The sequence below is a fragment of the Agelaius tricolor genome, unplaced genomic scaffold, assembly GCF_023055355.1.
Source record: "Agelaius tricolor isolate 1412-34295 unplaced genomic scaffold, bAgeTri1.0.p SCAF_8, whole genome shotgun sequence".
Lineage (NCBI taxonomy): Eukaryota > Metazoa > Chordata > Aves > Passeriformes > Icteridae > Agelaius > Agelaius tricolor.
The window spans coordinates 26,067,416-26,083,183 of record NW_027269268.1 but is presented as its reverse complement, the minus strand read 5'-3'; the positions used below and the strand labels follow the sequence as shown (position 1 = coordinate 26,083,183).

At 38.4% G+C, this 15,768-nt stretch overlaps 1 long non-coding RNA gene across 1 annotated transcript in view; it reads left to right on the top strand.

Annotated features, from left to right (window-relative positions):
* The first annotated feature begins 11,668 nt into the window (after window positions 1–11,668).
* Window positions 11,669–15,768, top strand: part of LOC139592621 (uncharacterized) — a 91,773-nt gene continuing 87,673 nt past the window's right edge. Inside the window, exon 1 of the long non-coding RNA XR_011680064.1 lies at window positions 11,669–11,746. This is a non-coding gene — a long non-coding RNA (uncharacterized lncRNA). The remainder of the gene's footprint in view (window positions 11,747–15,768) is intronic.

Genomic DNA, 15,768 nt, shown 5'->3' with positions numbered 1-15,768 from the left:
CATTGGTATTTTCATAGCTTCTTTTATGGCATGAGAAGCTGACATGATGCTATGAGCATCCGCTGATGAATATCTGCCTATCAGCACACAGTGAAAGAAGTAATTACAGCATTAATACTGAGTTTTATGTCATTAAATCACTATTTGGACGTAGGCGTAATTTACATTTAAAAATATGATCAGCATTTATGATCATCTTGATAAGTTAAGAAAATTACTGGTAACAAGATGTACTTCTGGACATAGTCTGAACCTTTGTACCAACTTTCAGGTTGACAATGGCTGCTGTGTATGCACATACACACTTCTTTGCCTATATTTTTAATTTCCTTCATTTTACTTAGCCAATTCACTGACTTGTGTGGACCAATGTAGAAATGAAAATATATTTCTTAACCTGGAGCACATATTTTATATATAATTGATATCAACAATTTTTTATTATTTTAGTATAAGTGTATGGTGTAATTATTTGCTATTAATACTGGCTGAAAAACATAAAGAGAAAAGAAGTCAAAATGGCGGTGGGAGGAATACTTAAAAACAGAAGATAGGAAAGAAGAAATAGGTTATAATTTTGCAGATGTTCTCTCTGAATAATTTATTTTACACTTTAAATAGGTGGCCTGATTTTCAGCTCTGTCAGGCAGATTTAGGTACATGATATAGGTTTAGAAATGTAATTAAAAGTTTCATTAATATTTTTGTATAGCACAAAAGATTTTTTTTTTTTTTTTGGTAGACAAAAGTGATGGCAGGGACAAGTATTCCTATATCCTACATTTGAGTCAAATGAACCAGACATGGCATTCTATATCAAGTTTGCTCCACAAGTATGCTAACCAAAAACCTGGGTTTGGGTTTTGAAGTGCAAAAGTGGAACATTTAACCCAAGAAAATCTTGATGTCATTAGATATGCATGGGCAAAACCTACACTTGCCTGAGATGGCTGGCTCCAGCAGTGATGGGCAAATGGGAACATTAGGGAGACTGAACTGCACTGTCTTTATGGACAGCCTGAATCCACTGTGCCCACGAGCCTGTTCTGCACTCACCTTGGACAACAACAGGAGCCTTTGCTGAGGAGACTGTTCTGTGATGTTCCCTCAGTGGTCTGTCCTGTGCTTTGCCAGATGAGATCAAGTGGTTGACATGTGGGGTGGATGGATGGCTCCATCAGGGCACTCCCTGTGGTGCATCAGCTACTGCACCACCCTGCACCTAAACAGTGAGGAATGCTTCAGGAAGTAAGCTGCACAGGCAGCTGGCCAGTTAGCTTTGCTCTGGCATTGTCTGGTTATATTGTATCTGAATATAATTGTATTTGATTAGAACTGCAAACCATCTCCACTGAACCATGTCTGATGAGAGGCTCAGTGAACCCCATGTGATAAATTGCTGCTAGGTTAAAGGTCTGGCATCTTTGACATTTATCCACCTTGGTGTGAACAACTATGAAAATCTCAAGGCAGCAAGAGGTCTGGGTTCAAAGGGGACTGCCTGCAAGAACAAGGCATGCAGAGCCATGTGTGAACTTTTGAGCAAGGAAGCATTTTATATAGTCTTTTCCATCTAATTTTTTTGCCTTGGGAAATCAGTTGTGAACTGACCCCAGTCCATCATGCTATCCATAAATTACTAACAAATCTTTGAAGTTCTTCACACATTTAAAGAGGAGGTTCAGGGGAATATCCTGAAGGGATTCTGGAGAAAGATATTTTGAAAATTAAAGTGAAAAAGCAGGCAAGAGATTCAATATCCAAGTGAGTTTTGTATCAAGGAGAACAATATTAACATTGATTCCGAGTATCAGTCATGTCAAATGTACTAATAGGCAAATCAACCTCTTGCACAGTTATAAATAAAGAGATGTGTTTATTTATAGTCACGTATGTGCGCTTTTGCACACATGCAGACAAGTTCATAAACAAAAAGTGTTCTTTTTTTGTTATGGGAACATTAATATTTGAACTTTTTCTAGCTTGTCAGTATATGAACTTTGCAAAGCAGCTGATTTTCCTGTGCAGGTAATGGCTTTCATTTATGCCATTCTAACAATGATCCCCCATCAGGTTTTGCATAAACAAGTCATCACACATTTTGTAACAATTTCTAAAATGTAAATTATTTACACAGAGAATGCTTATTGCTTGGGTAGGTGACTCCCATGGCTTATAAATAAGTTAATAATAGAAATAAATAATTCAGGTACATTTATTTTTGAATCTGTTGCTATGAAATCCTTTAATATTCAGAGCAAATATATTTGAAAGATTGTTGGCATTTCTTGAGTATATATAGGATTAATTATTGCAGTGTCTATTTCCAGAGCTTGCAAACTACTTGCATGCAGAGGACCCCCAAACTAAACAAAATAATTTTCAACAATTGAAGCCTTGTTTCATTGATGTACTTCAACCACATTTTAGCACAGTCTGAATACCACCCAGCTCATTAAAGGCTCAGCACAAGTTTAAGAACTGCTGAATTCAGTAAGAGTTAGTATGAACTCAAGTGCTTTCCTGCACAAAAGCCTAAATTCTTACTAGGCTTCTACAGACTCTAAAAATCCTCCCTGAAGGCAAATATTATGCTGCAGACAGAACATACTGCAAGTGTTACTGCAGACTCTCTCATCTTTGCTGGAAGCTGCTTGCAAGTGCTGTGAAATGCTCCTGTGCCCAGGGAGTTTCAAGGAGGAGGGAGTTATGTGGAGTCACTATCAGGTTTCCCTCTTCCCAGCTTTTTCTGTATGTAAAGCCCTGTATTCTCCTGGAGAGAGAGAAATCATCAGATGTCAGCAGATCTGTCAGAGAACTTGCTGCTCTACATCTAAGCAGACCAGAATGAACAAGCTCTCTCTCCTTTTTGCATAGTTCTGGGTGTTAATCAATTAGAAAGAAGTTCAGGATGTGTTATGCTTCAATGATAGTTACTGTCATTTTGCTCTGTTCTTCAGGCAGAGGAATCCAAGCTGGATTTTCACTAAGTGGGAATTTACCTTGATTTGACAATTTAAAACTTAGCTGTTGACCTTTTGTCAGTGAATCCTAGTTTTTCAGCCTGAATCTTTCCTACCTTAATATCCATATTCAATGTGAGGTTTTTATCTTTCCTTTTTTCTTTTGTGCTTATCTCAGCTTTTGCCTAATTTTCTAATTTTTATACTTTACATCTCTTCTAAATACTTCTTTATACTCTTCCATTTCCAACACTGTAAGAAACTATAAAATTTAACATAGAATATAAATACATCAAGTGTATTTAAAAGTTAATAAAAGACATCTCTCCACCCCCTCCAAAAAACTTCACACCACCTTCTCAGAGAAACACCAAACCCAACAACCCATAGCCACTTTCCTGTGTTGTGCCCCTCTCCACCCCCATATTTTTCTCCAGTGATTTGTTTTCTGGCCCACTGTATTTAACACAGTATTTGGCTGAAAGTGATTCTTATTCTGAAACAAAAGAAAATAGAGATTTGTTGTTCTTTAGAGAAATTGGACTAATTTTCATCAAAACCCAGTGTTGCAAATAGAAATTCAAAGAAATGCAGTAACAGCTGGTTTGTATTCATCTCCTAAGACTTATGAACAGTCAAAATAAGCAAATTTTCTATCCACTGATGCCTTGGCACACGTTGGCACCCAGATCATTAGGAAGTTATTTTCCAGGAGAAGGTCACTGTGTTTCATATAGCCTGAATATGCCAGATGTTGGGACTGCCAGTGATTGAGCTAAAGACAGAGCCAGTGATCTGGTGGCTGAAAGGATTCATCATTATTATGAATTTAGCATTAAATCTGATGAGATGTTAGGACAATTAGGGTGATGATCTGCTGCTTCACAAATGTGTAGAGGAATCATTATGGAGAGGGGAAATTGATGAAATCATCAACCTTGAACTGCATTTGTAAATCATAGAGGAATTTCCCATGCAGAGCTACCTATTACATAATACATCACTCATAAATGCTTAGTACTTTCTGATTATGAGTACATCAACCCAACTATTTTTACACATTGTTTAGATTTATTTATTATTTATTTTACTTGACGTTTTACCTGCAATTGTTTAACATGCATCAGAAAAAACATCATGAAGGTTTGAAGGCACAGTAAGTTTCATGGTAGTTTCCTACCTGACAGTCTTTTCTTTTAGACACTATATTATAAAAAAGAATGAAAGATACACAAATAAAAGTTAGTAGAAAAAAATGTAACATACTAAGTAAATAAATAAATAAAATGCCTCAAATTTAAATTGGGATCTTCCATAGATATAATTTTGTTGCAGAACATTTAAAAAAATATTCGTTAGTTCCTGTCTTGTTTCAGAGTATTATTAAAGTAGTCAAGAATTGATTTCAATCTAAAGAAAAATTCAATTGTAGTACGAATGCAAAATATAACAGCATCTCCAAAAAAAAGAAGGAAAGAAAGTCTAATAAATCTAGAAAATAAATTTGCTTCTTAGTTACAGAGAGAAGCAAAAAAAGGAGTATTTAGCATAGCAATAGGTTATCTGATTTGATATACTCTTGGAAAAGTCCTTTGTTAGCTGAATTGCTCATGGACATCCATTTTGAGTATGTTAGCTGAATTTTAATATTCTCTTTGAATAAAGTGAGGGAGTTTAGGGGCTATTCTGATCTTTTGGATAGTACAAGGAACAGTGATGATCTATGTGTGGTTTATGTGTAGTGCTGATTTATTTGCTGGCTTGTTTTTATCTTAGCTTATGCTTAGTTTAGCTTAGTCTTAGTTTATGGAGGGTAAATTCCATAATATGTGAGTAATATTAATTTAAAGTTAAAAATTCACCCATGTGATGTCAGCTCTTGAGGTGTTGTCATTGTTTTGTTTTTTTTTTTTTTTCTACTATGAGAAACAATATGTGCCACTAAAATTATCTGTTAAAAAGTGTTCCTCATTTTTTAGAGAATTTTGGTAAGAAAGTCTCCTCCTCAAGGAACAAATGAAATATCTAAGTGTCCTGTATCCACAGTCAGGAAACAATAGCCCTTCTGTAATTAGCTTGGACATTTCAAGAAGTATCTTCTGACTGTCATATTTAAATCACAGACAGTTTTTTTCTGTGATTTGTAGAGTAAGAAAGTACTTTCCTAGCCTATGACACTGAACACTACATTAGAGTACGGGAGATAACCATTAGGAATTGCTTAAGAAATAAAAATATAGCCTATGCGTTTGAAAGCTTATGTCAAAGACATCTCCCTTGGTCCATACACAATTAATCTGTCTTTCAAATACTACATAGAGTATTGCCATTGAACTCATGAAAGAAAGTGGTTATTCTAATAGATATGGGATTCCTAAACCTTAGGCTTTTTGAATGGTGTTTATAGTTTTGTTCATCACACCTGCCTAGTTTTCACCTCAAAATGCATGGTGGTACATCTGTTGGTTAATGGGTCATCTCCAAAATGAAAAGCTTTAGAGATACTATGAAGAAAGTTAAGAAACTTTATTTCATTTTCTATAGTCTTCCTCAGATAAAATATGAAAGGAAATCTTCCAGTATTACAGTTTGCACTGATGATGACTTTATCTAGTTATGACCTTGCAAAGAAACGTATATTTCCTTTTATTATGATGACAGATTCCCGTAGTTCCTTCGTCTTTTTATTCATTAAAGCAAATGCAAACTTCAGCTTCTGACTCAGAATGGTTGTGGTCATGATAATGCTCATTCTACAATAGCTCTTTATAAAGTAATTGAATGTATGATGGAGAACTGTTAGATTTTTTTAAAGTCCTTGATAAAGAGGAGAGATTATATTTTAAACCCTCTTTATGAAAGTTTTGCTTCATACTTGTGCTTTTACATGCCTTTCAGAAAAACATTCAGTGAGTCAGTCAAAACTCTAGAAATAAGCAGCAGATTGCAACCATTGTTGGTGAAAGTGGAGATGGGTATAAGCAGAGTTATAGCAAAACTCTGTGAATATTTATTTCTTTAACTGTGCTTGCCATAAGATTTTCATGAGGAAGGAGATCTGGGAGATCACCCAACATGAATAGTAACTCACAGGTTTGGTTAGAGTGATGGGTGAGGCAAAGCTACTGGCACAAGAATATTGAAAAAATAAACTCGTTCATGTGGGTCATACAGAGACACTTACTGCCCACATCACTGCGCAGTAGCCATAGCGTGAAGAGGATTATCTGAGCTGGGGAAATCCTCTGGGACAGGAGCCAGAGAAGCCCAGATTCTCCTTCTCCTCAGGCAGCAAAGCAGTGCAGCCTGAGCAGAGATCTGTCAGACTCTGCACTTCTCCCCTGGACTCCTTTCCTTCCTTGGACAGTGACGTCACTGCATTCAGGGCGGTGTTTGATACAGAGGTGTCTGTCATTGCTTGCAGGACATGGGACTGAGTGTGTATGCATTTGTTCCTAGATTGTGCTGCAGTTCTCCTAAGCTGTAAGGAGAACTTTGCAATGGAGTCAGGGATAAAATGAGAAGGTATAAAGCATGCTAGGTGTATAAAGCATGCTAGGTTTATAAGAAAGAAATGTGCAATTTACTGACACAATGGGGAATAATTAGGGTTAAGGGTTAAATTCCACTGCTCCTTGGAAGGAGTAGCAAGATGTGCTGTCATTGTCATCACAATGACAAGACTAACTAGGGAGGGAAGGGGGGGAAGGAAGGATGCCAGGATAATTTGTAAACCTGATCTACAGACCTGGTCTAAATCCACCAATAATGATTCTTAGGGATTTATAGGATTAGTATTTAACACTTATTTTCATTTTAAGAAATTTTACATTTTTTTTCCTTTTTTTTTGAAAGGCTAGCCTTATTAGAGCATTCATTAATATATTAAATTGATCCAGGTTGTCCAGTCCCACAGTGCTATATTTAGTACATTGAGAGTATTACTTTTGATATTTTATTTCACTTACACGCAAGCCAGAGTGCACCTCAGGATGCTGTTATGATTCTGTAATATTTCAAACTACTGTGCTTGGATTTTAGTCTATATATATGTGATCAATTATTTCCCTTTGACAGTGTAGTTATTACATACATATTCCAGTATTCATGTGGGCCAAATTTGTCATTGATCTTTAGAGTAGTGTAAACAGTATGCATTTATTTACATGTATATACATGCATGAGGAGGTAGTTCATTTACTTGCTATTGATTTGTTTTCTTTTTGATTCTGGCAGGCTGTTCAGCATTACATTTTGTAAGTTATGCAATAATGTTCTGATGGAAGTTGTAAAAGTAGAACATTAGTAAGCTTATTTTTGCTGTCTTAGTAAATCTGTTCAGAAGGTAGATTATATAAATGGTAGCTTCTGCACCTGTCTTTTTACAGAGGATTATAAAATAAAAAGTTTTTCTGAAGATAAAAGCATAAAAGTGCTGAGCTTACCTCAGCATTCTTGACATCAACATAAAGCCTGAGTGATAGATCAGGATTCAAAGTGAGGAGGTATCAATCTGCTAAGTTTAATCAGTGAGGAGTCGCAATGGTACTATTTAAATTTTTAAAAATGCAAGTTTGCTTTTATAATGATGTGTATGGCTCTTCTTCTCTACCTGGAATATCCAGCCAAACCAAGAAAAATTCTCAAAAGTTCAAAGCCGAACTCTTCAAATTAGCCATTTGTATATGCTAACCTCTGAGTGGTTTGAGTCATAGAGGCTACTAAACTGAGAATCAAAATTAAGAGTATGTTTTTTACTGCCTCATACCCCATATGTATGCCTGTATTTAGTGTTGGACATGCATTCAGATGTTTTTTTCACTCATGAGCAAAGTTCTACATGAGTGAAATAGAACTTCTCTGCCTTCTTCCTCCTGATAGCTTGTCTGGTGGCAGGAGGGACAAATCTATGCTGTGCACAAGGGTAGGGTTTACAGCTTGCCATTTCCTATTACAGCACCACATAAAAGCAGACAGAATGGTTAATTTTAAATAATTTTCTTGTATCAGTTGGCCTTTTAAAATTCTTTTTTTCTGTCATTATTTGTACTCATATATTCCAGTGAAGATAAGTTTTGAATGAAACTCAAAAATGAGTAAGATCTCTTGTATAGTTTTGAGAGGGTATTGACAGAAGTAGCAGTCTCATTCATAACACAGAAGAAACGCAGATAATCATAACACAGATTAGTTTTCACAGAGAGCTAGAAATTATGTACAAAATGAACCACCATATACAATATCAAAATGCAATAGATTACTTGTAAAATAAGAGTCTATATGTTCAGAAATTCATTTAGGACATGGGTGATTGTGCTATGATTTATACAGCAGCATGTGTAATGGCTGTGATTCCTCTTGCAGTGATTGTCTACATTCCTTTTAAGTTGCAAAGTCTATTTTATGCTTACCTGAATGTCCACTGCCAGTAAGAGATGTGTTTTCTTAAATGCAGTGGTACACTTCCACTCTTCCCAGTATAGGTTTCCAAACATTAAAAAAAGAGGAATTTCTGTTCCTCTTATTTTTATATCAATTTTACAACAATATTTCAATTAGGAATGGAAGCACCTCTCTGAAGTTCTGTATTTAAACTCTGAATATAGCACTTTTGTTTCTGAAATCATTATTCCAATGTCAAATATTTGTTTTTACTTGAATTAATAATTTCAAACCAGAAGGTAAGTAAAAGTTAATAGTTAGAAATCCAGGTAAATATGTGCACTTCAATGTTAGTATAAGAGGATATACACTCAAGGAATGTGGTATAAATTTGGTAGATGAGAAATGTAAGTAATCATGTGACATTTAGGTGTGATTACTTAATTTTAAAGCATTTACAGTGCAATTTGTAACAATTGCATTAAATTAAATCCCATTTGAAATTCATTTTTTAATTATAAAGTATTGTTAAGAAAAGCACATGAAACTAGCATTTTTGCTTCATTTTCATTCCTGTTGCAGAAAAGGAAAAAAAAGACTCTATAGAAAGTGACATGTTACAATGAATTCTTTGTGTATTCAGAATAATAATTTTGCTGCCTTTTGATAAAGAAGTATTATATAATTTAATAGCTATTCTTCTGTAACTGAGTGCTACCTGAGCACAGTGCTTGGCAGATCTGTAGAGCTACTTGCCAGTCATGAGTAGGGATCCAGCTTTGCCCTCCCCTGCATGCAGAACATCAGTATTGGTGAGAGACACAATTCCTCTCCCTGCTGCTGATAGTTTTGGGAACTCGACCTGGGTGCTGTTATAAACAAAAATCTGCCAATTTTTTTTTGTGGAAAAAAAAAAAAAAAAAAAAGAGTTGCAAAACCAATCAAACCAGATTTCTGCTAAAGTGAAGTTCTACCTGTTTGTTATTGTAATCACGTTGGTCGTTGTAGCTAATAGCTGCTTTTGTATTGGTAAGGCCCTGCCTGGGGCTAAATTGTACTTCTCTCCAGACGGGGGGGGGGGGGGGGGGGGGGCATCAGAGAGAATGCAATATAGCTTCGAGACCAGCTTGCCATGGGAAGGAACCTCATCAAACTTACCAAAAAGACCCCAAAAACAACGAGCCAATACAGAATTAAGAAATTAGAGTGATATCTGGACGTGAGCAACAGAGTACCGAGCCTGCAGAGATGCTGAAAACCTTTGTTGCCCCTCCCCTAAGCGCGAAGACTTCAGCTGAGGGCAAGACCTTGGCTGGAGCCATCAGGAAGCAGGGGCCACGCCCACTACTGTCGTGTGGATGGGACCTTCAGCTCTGCTCCAGTGGACAAAGCTGCACATTCCTCCTCCTCCGAGTCATCCTGGGTGAGACGATGGAGACCGCGGACCCGTCGAACCTCCCAACCTTGAGCTGATCACTTTTAATAAAGGCATTAAAAGGAGAAGAAGTCTCCTGCCCTGTTTCTTTCGGGTGCAAAGGCTGAAAGATGCATTCCTTCAAAAGCCCAGAGTCTTAAGAGCTAGGACAAAACGGTGGCTTGCACTGAGCAGAACACTGGCAGGCATTGCAAGGCAGCATTCCTGTGAAGAAGGCAGAAGGGATGCTTGGAGCACTGCCACTCCCTGACTTCTCTCAGGACTCAGATAATCTTCTGTGCTCTCTCTGCTCCTGTTGTGTGCCCTTCTGCAGGATTTAGCACGTTGCTTCTAGGTGGATCCTCTGGTGTGTCAGCTTGTTCTTCACCACTCAGCCCCCCTAGCCCTGCAAGACAACTCTACCTTAAAAAACTCTACCTTTAAGAGACAGTGGGGCCTGTCTCTAAAGCAAGGCAGAACTGCCTCTTACCTCCCAGGAAACAAGTTCTGTGTACCTTTAATACCTAGATTCTCATTTGTGCCTCACTATTCTTCCTTGGGAAGTTCAAGTTTCAGCTTCCTTTGGCGCTCCATTATCCCTGGGCCCAGCAGAGGACAGTGTGAGTTGTCACAGCTTTTGTGAATCTGATGCACTGAGCGGGGCTGTAGAAAAGCGTGGGGCAATCACTCCCCCGGAGTGCGGCTGTCGCAGGCAGTGTTGGCTGTCCCTCCCTTCCCACCTGTGTCAGCCCCTGCTGCGGGATCCAGCTCAGCACAGCTCAGTGCCACGGCACAGTCAGCCGCGGCTCAACCCTGCGTGAATTTCCCTGGGAGAGAGCTGACAGCTGAGCGTATTGCATCTGACAGTTCCTGTGCTTCAGGCGTGCCCTGGATCCCTGCCCACCTCAGCCTGAGCTTTAGGGAGCCTGAGAAAACAAAAGCGGGCCCTCAGGCCAAACACGAAGCGCTCAATAGCAGATGTGCTCGGAACAGCAGCATCACTGACATTTACCCTCTTCAGCAAGTTCTTCTCTGAGCTTAGATGCTTTATTCATCTGTCCTCTGACAATTACCCCTCAGTTTACTTGGCAAATAAACCCAAATAACATATTCATTCCTACTAATGAGTAATGACTTGTAATATACCTTCGCTATTCATGCTTAATGACTAAACTGCAGCACATTTGCTAAGCTGTAGCTGGGGTGTTTTATTGTTGTTTTCGGGTGGTTTTCTTCCCTCCTTTCTTCCTACCTCCTTTCACTGTGAGAAGGTTTAGGTTAACAAGCTAATTATTACCAGTGTCCAGGCATGTGCCACGATTCAGAATGACAAATGATGCATCTTAAAAGCCCACAGGTAGGCAAAGTAGCTTGTGCTTCCAGGATGAAAAAAGAAAGGCTGACTGACCCACCTGACACACCCTGCAAACAGCTCATGACTGCTCTGTGGGAAGCAGAAAACTTTCTGTCTTTACATCCTGACCACAGTAAGTGGATGGACCCAGTAACTCTCTTTCTTTCTCTTTTCCTGCAGCCCTCTCTATGTCTTTCCATTTATGAGGAAGAGCACCTCCCCTGCTGATTTTCTTTCTCCTTTGTGATCTGGACCAAAATGAGGCAGATCAAGAGCCCATAACTACTTTTGACCGTATTTTGTCCTTACATCAAGTGTGATGCTGGAGTCATTTTGCTGATGAGGAAGGGTAACTCCAGGCTTTTTTTGCTGGGATACCACTAAGTGACCCACTAATTCAGAATTTGTATGACTTAAGTGGTTTACCTTTGATTGATAAAATCCTCTGTTTTTCTTCTATGTCATACTTAACTACAGTTTTTTTTCCTTTTACCTCTGAAATCATTTATATTTGAAGATTAGATTCTAAACCTAAATTGTTTTGCTCTCTTAACAGGTAAAAATATCTAATGAAGATGATATGCTTAAAAGCCTTCTGATCTCTACACGTTACATTGTCCTGTTGATCACAAGGTAAGATTTCTGTATGATCCAGTGTTGATCTGTATTCTAATACTTTCTGTAGATGGTTACTGTAATGCTACAGTGCAGGCATTAGAATCTCAGCCTGCTGGCTTAGTTTGGGATGCTCTCTGGAAGGTGTGTGTAATGGGATCCTGTAGGCATATTGTGGAAGATAATAAGGATTAGCAAACTAAAGCAAACTGTTGGACTGTTAAATAGCATAGCTTGTGAGCACTTAGCGTGGACAACCATAGGAGAAAAAACCGTGAAGGATGTGTGTAGAATTAGTGCTGTTCTGACTTCCTGTATTAGTACCAGACTCTTCTCTTGTAAGGGGGAAAAAAAAAAAAAAAAAGTAGGAGTAGAGAAAAATGGTGAGGCCTGTGAAGACATGCAGCATTTGGACTGTTCTGACACTGCTGTGTGACTGTGTTATTGTGGAATAGTGTTGGCAATTCCAAGTATATGTGTGTGGACAACTTTTATAAGTTTTCTGAAACAAACTAGGAACAATTAATTCCACTGCTCTGATGATGTATTTTCTTTTACTAGCAATTCACTGGGTGTCTCTTACTCTGTTTTTTTCAATGTATGCTATTTTGAGAGGGAGAGGTGCATACAAAGTGTTTATACAAAGAGATATGGAATATGGCCAAATTTCTGTAAATTTTTACATGGCCCAGAGGCTCTGTTTAGTCAAAATTCCTCTGAAATATACTGTGAATTCTGACAAAACAGAAATGTGGGGAGAAATGATGGCAATTTTGAGCTTAATAGAAGAGGCATTTTTGTTAGAAGGGCAGCAACATTTAATCACAGAATGCAAACTAAAAATAGGAAAAGGACATGCAGCTAATCAGATTGCTCAAATTTTATATAAATTGAGGCATATTTTATTTACATACCTTAGAAGATGAGGTCAAGTGATAAACATGGCTAAATTGTTGCCACACTCACTAACAATTTCATTCAAGACTGTACATGACTGTAACTGTGGCTTGTTACAACGTTTACATTTACAGTTGATCCTTTACCTTTCTATTGAGCAGATGCTTTGAGAGACCAAGTTAAGACTGTAGTGAACTATGGATTTATAATTCATAAGGCACACTTTGTGTCCATCCTTCCCCTGAACATAAATTTCCTGGTGGTGATGAGTTCTGAGCAGGGGCCCTGAGGACAGTGGGTATATATTTCTCTGAATCTATCTCCAGTTACTTCCATGAAGGCTTGGTGATGACACAGCATGGGATGATTCCTTCACTGCAGGGACAAAGATGCAAGTGTAATCATAATTGACAAAAGCTGCTTTATTTGGAAGTTGAGAGTTGTCTGATTAAAGGGCAACTCTGTTGTAAAGCAGAGTTCATAATCTCTCTGGCCATCCTCTGAAAGGGAAGGTGTGACCTAGAGGTCACTTGCTACTCATATAGCTAAAACATTTTAAACACAATTACTGATCTTTTTACATTCTGAAAATTTAGCAGATTAATGATACTTGGTGGTGATTACAGTGAAGTTTTTGGCATTGTAATAATTCCTTCATGTTGTGAGGGTCTGTGTTGTTAACTGATAAGAATTCAAAAACAAGTTATTAATTTTCAAGTTAAAAAATTCATCTGCTCACTAGTGCTAAATAGTTGCAGCTTATTGATGCTGATGAGTGTTTTTCATCACTTAAAGGACTGTCCTGGGAAGCATAATAATTTTTCTCAAGTGGTTAAATACTTTGCAGACCCAGAATTTTCCATGGTGGATCAGCTGTTCAGAATATTCCTGCTTATCCCATATACTACTTAATATCTTTGATTTGGTTGAGATGTGCACAAAACCAAAAAAAACCCAACCAAACAAAAAAAACCACATAGACTCTTTTAGCAGGCAAAACACAGTGCAGTTCCCTCAAGCTGACTGCTGAAGCTGGCTGTTCTTCACAACACATTCAGTCATGGAATCTGTCAGTACTCAGACACAGTCTCTCACTAAAAGACTCTCATACCTTGCCATCTGTCATGCTCTGCCTGTTCCCATGGTAAAAATGTCTCCCCCAGTTTTGTCAGATTTGACAATCATTTCCAGTGAGATTGGTGATGGAGCAAGCTTCAGAAATGTGTTCCTTTTCCCACTTTTTCCCTTGGATTGATCACATCTCACTTTAGGACTCGTATATATAGTCCTAATTGACTTTGGTGGGTCTTCTAAAGGATGAAGATTGATGCACAGAAAAGGTTGTGCCTGAACTTTGTCAGTAGGTAACAGGGTATAAAGTCTTTGCTTTAAATTTTCTACATTCTTTCAAACTTTCAGTAGAATTACTCACCTTCAGTAGAAAACCATACATATTAATTGGACGCTGTTTGCATAGATTTTCAGAAATATTGCTACATATTTCAGAAATATGTAGCAATGATGTTGGAGATGGAGGCAGTGAGAGGGCATGAAATAAAGAACTGTCTGCAAATATAATAAATAGCAGGGGTGTACTGTATATGGATAAAATGCACTTTCATGAGGAACAAAGAAATGATAACACTGTCATATACATATTTCACCTTTAGCTATCCACCACAATGCATAAATACTAATCTGACAGCTCATACTTCTCTCTTCCCAATCAAATATTGTTGTATTGCACTAAATAGTTTATTAGTTGTTGTTAGCACTGGGTGATGGGAAATTTGTATTGAGTATGTTATGTCACAGAGATTGTTATTCCCCCTCTCCCATTACATGGTCTCTCCCCCATGCACCCCCTGTTATACACCCTGGTGGTTTGGCCCCTGGTTACGCCTCCCCTCGCCCCTCCCCAGTGGTATCCCATTGGCCACGGTCCTCTTTCCCCGCCCCCATCCCTGGGATATAAAACCCCACTGCGAGGGTACCACGCCCTCTTTTCTACTTGGGTGGTTGCCGCAGCCAGAAGCGTTGTGTCCCAAGCCAATAAACAGGACACTTGTCCCCACGTGGAGAAGAGCGCTTCTCGTCTTTTATTTTTGTCCATGTAAGACTGTGTGGGCCAGGGTTCGAGCTAACCGGATTGGACCCATACAACAGCCCGGAGACACACGGATTCTTGCAGGTGGCACCCAACGTGGTCGTCTCCTACGACGGTCACAAAGGAGCTGGTTTTGTCCACCAAAATATGAATTTACAAATATTCATCCTGTATTTGTTCCAGTAGAATAGCAAAAGGAGATCTCGTACCACAAATTAGCAGCTTCAGTGACTTCTGAAATATTCTGAATATGTTCCTTTGTCACTGTGATGCTAATTTTATGTTCAGTCTTCATCCCATTTCCCAGATCATCAGTGTCTCCATTTGTGAGCTAAAATAGCTAAGTCTCTCAGCAAGAATCAGTGACACACAGATGATCTCTAGTTCCCTGTGCACCAGCTGCAACACATCTTCAGTGAACACCATGGACAGAAGAGACTTAGATATGCTAAAGATTATGCCACAGCATCTGCACATAATCGGCGTGCTCATGACCCCAGTCCATCCCACTAGTAATATCTACTGATGTCTCCATCATTCCTCTCAGGTAGACCTTTCATGTGCCTTGGCCTTTTTTTTGCATGAGGATTCTTCACTGTAAAAACGTCTAGAAGTAATAGCCACATCCAATAATAGCCACAGGGTGTGCACTTAGATATAAATTCAGTGACTCTGTGAATAGTGAAGTAAAGAGCATCCTCACACAACAGAGCACTGTTTAGCTGCCACAGCCCTTGTAGAATATCCAATTAAAAACATTATAGTGCATTCAAAGAAGACCTGATAAAGCAAGGAAGTGTGCTTGGTACCTGTGGTGGTTATGGCATGTACATAGTACAGCAGGTACACTGCACATATCCAGACTGTCATGCATTCGTGACTTTAAATGAGCTGTAATAATTTATGCTAGCTGAGGAAGTGGCTTTATGTGGTATCAAAAATAAATTTCTGGTAATTTGAAAATATGCGCCCAAGCCTTGATGACTGAATGCACTGTTAATGATCTGAGAAATATCTGCAAATCTAAATATGAATC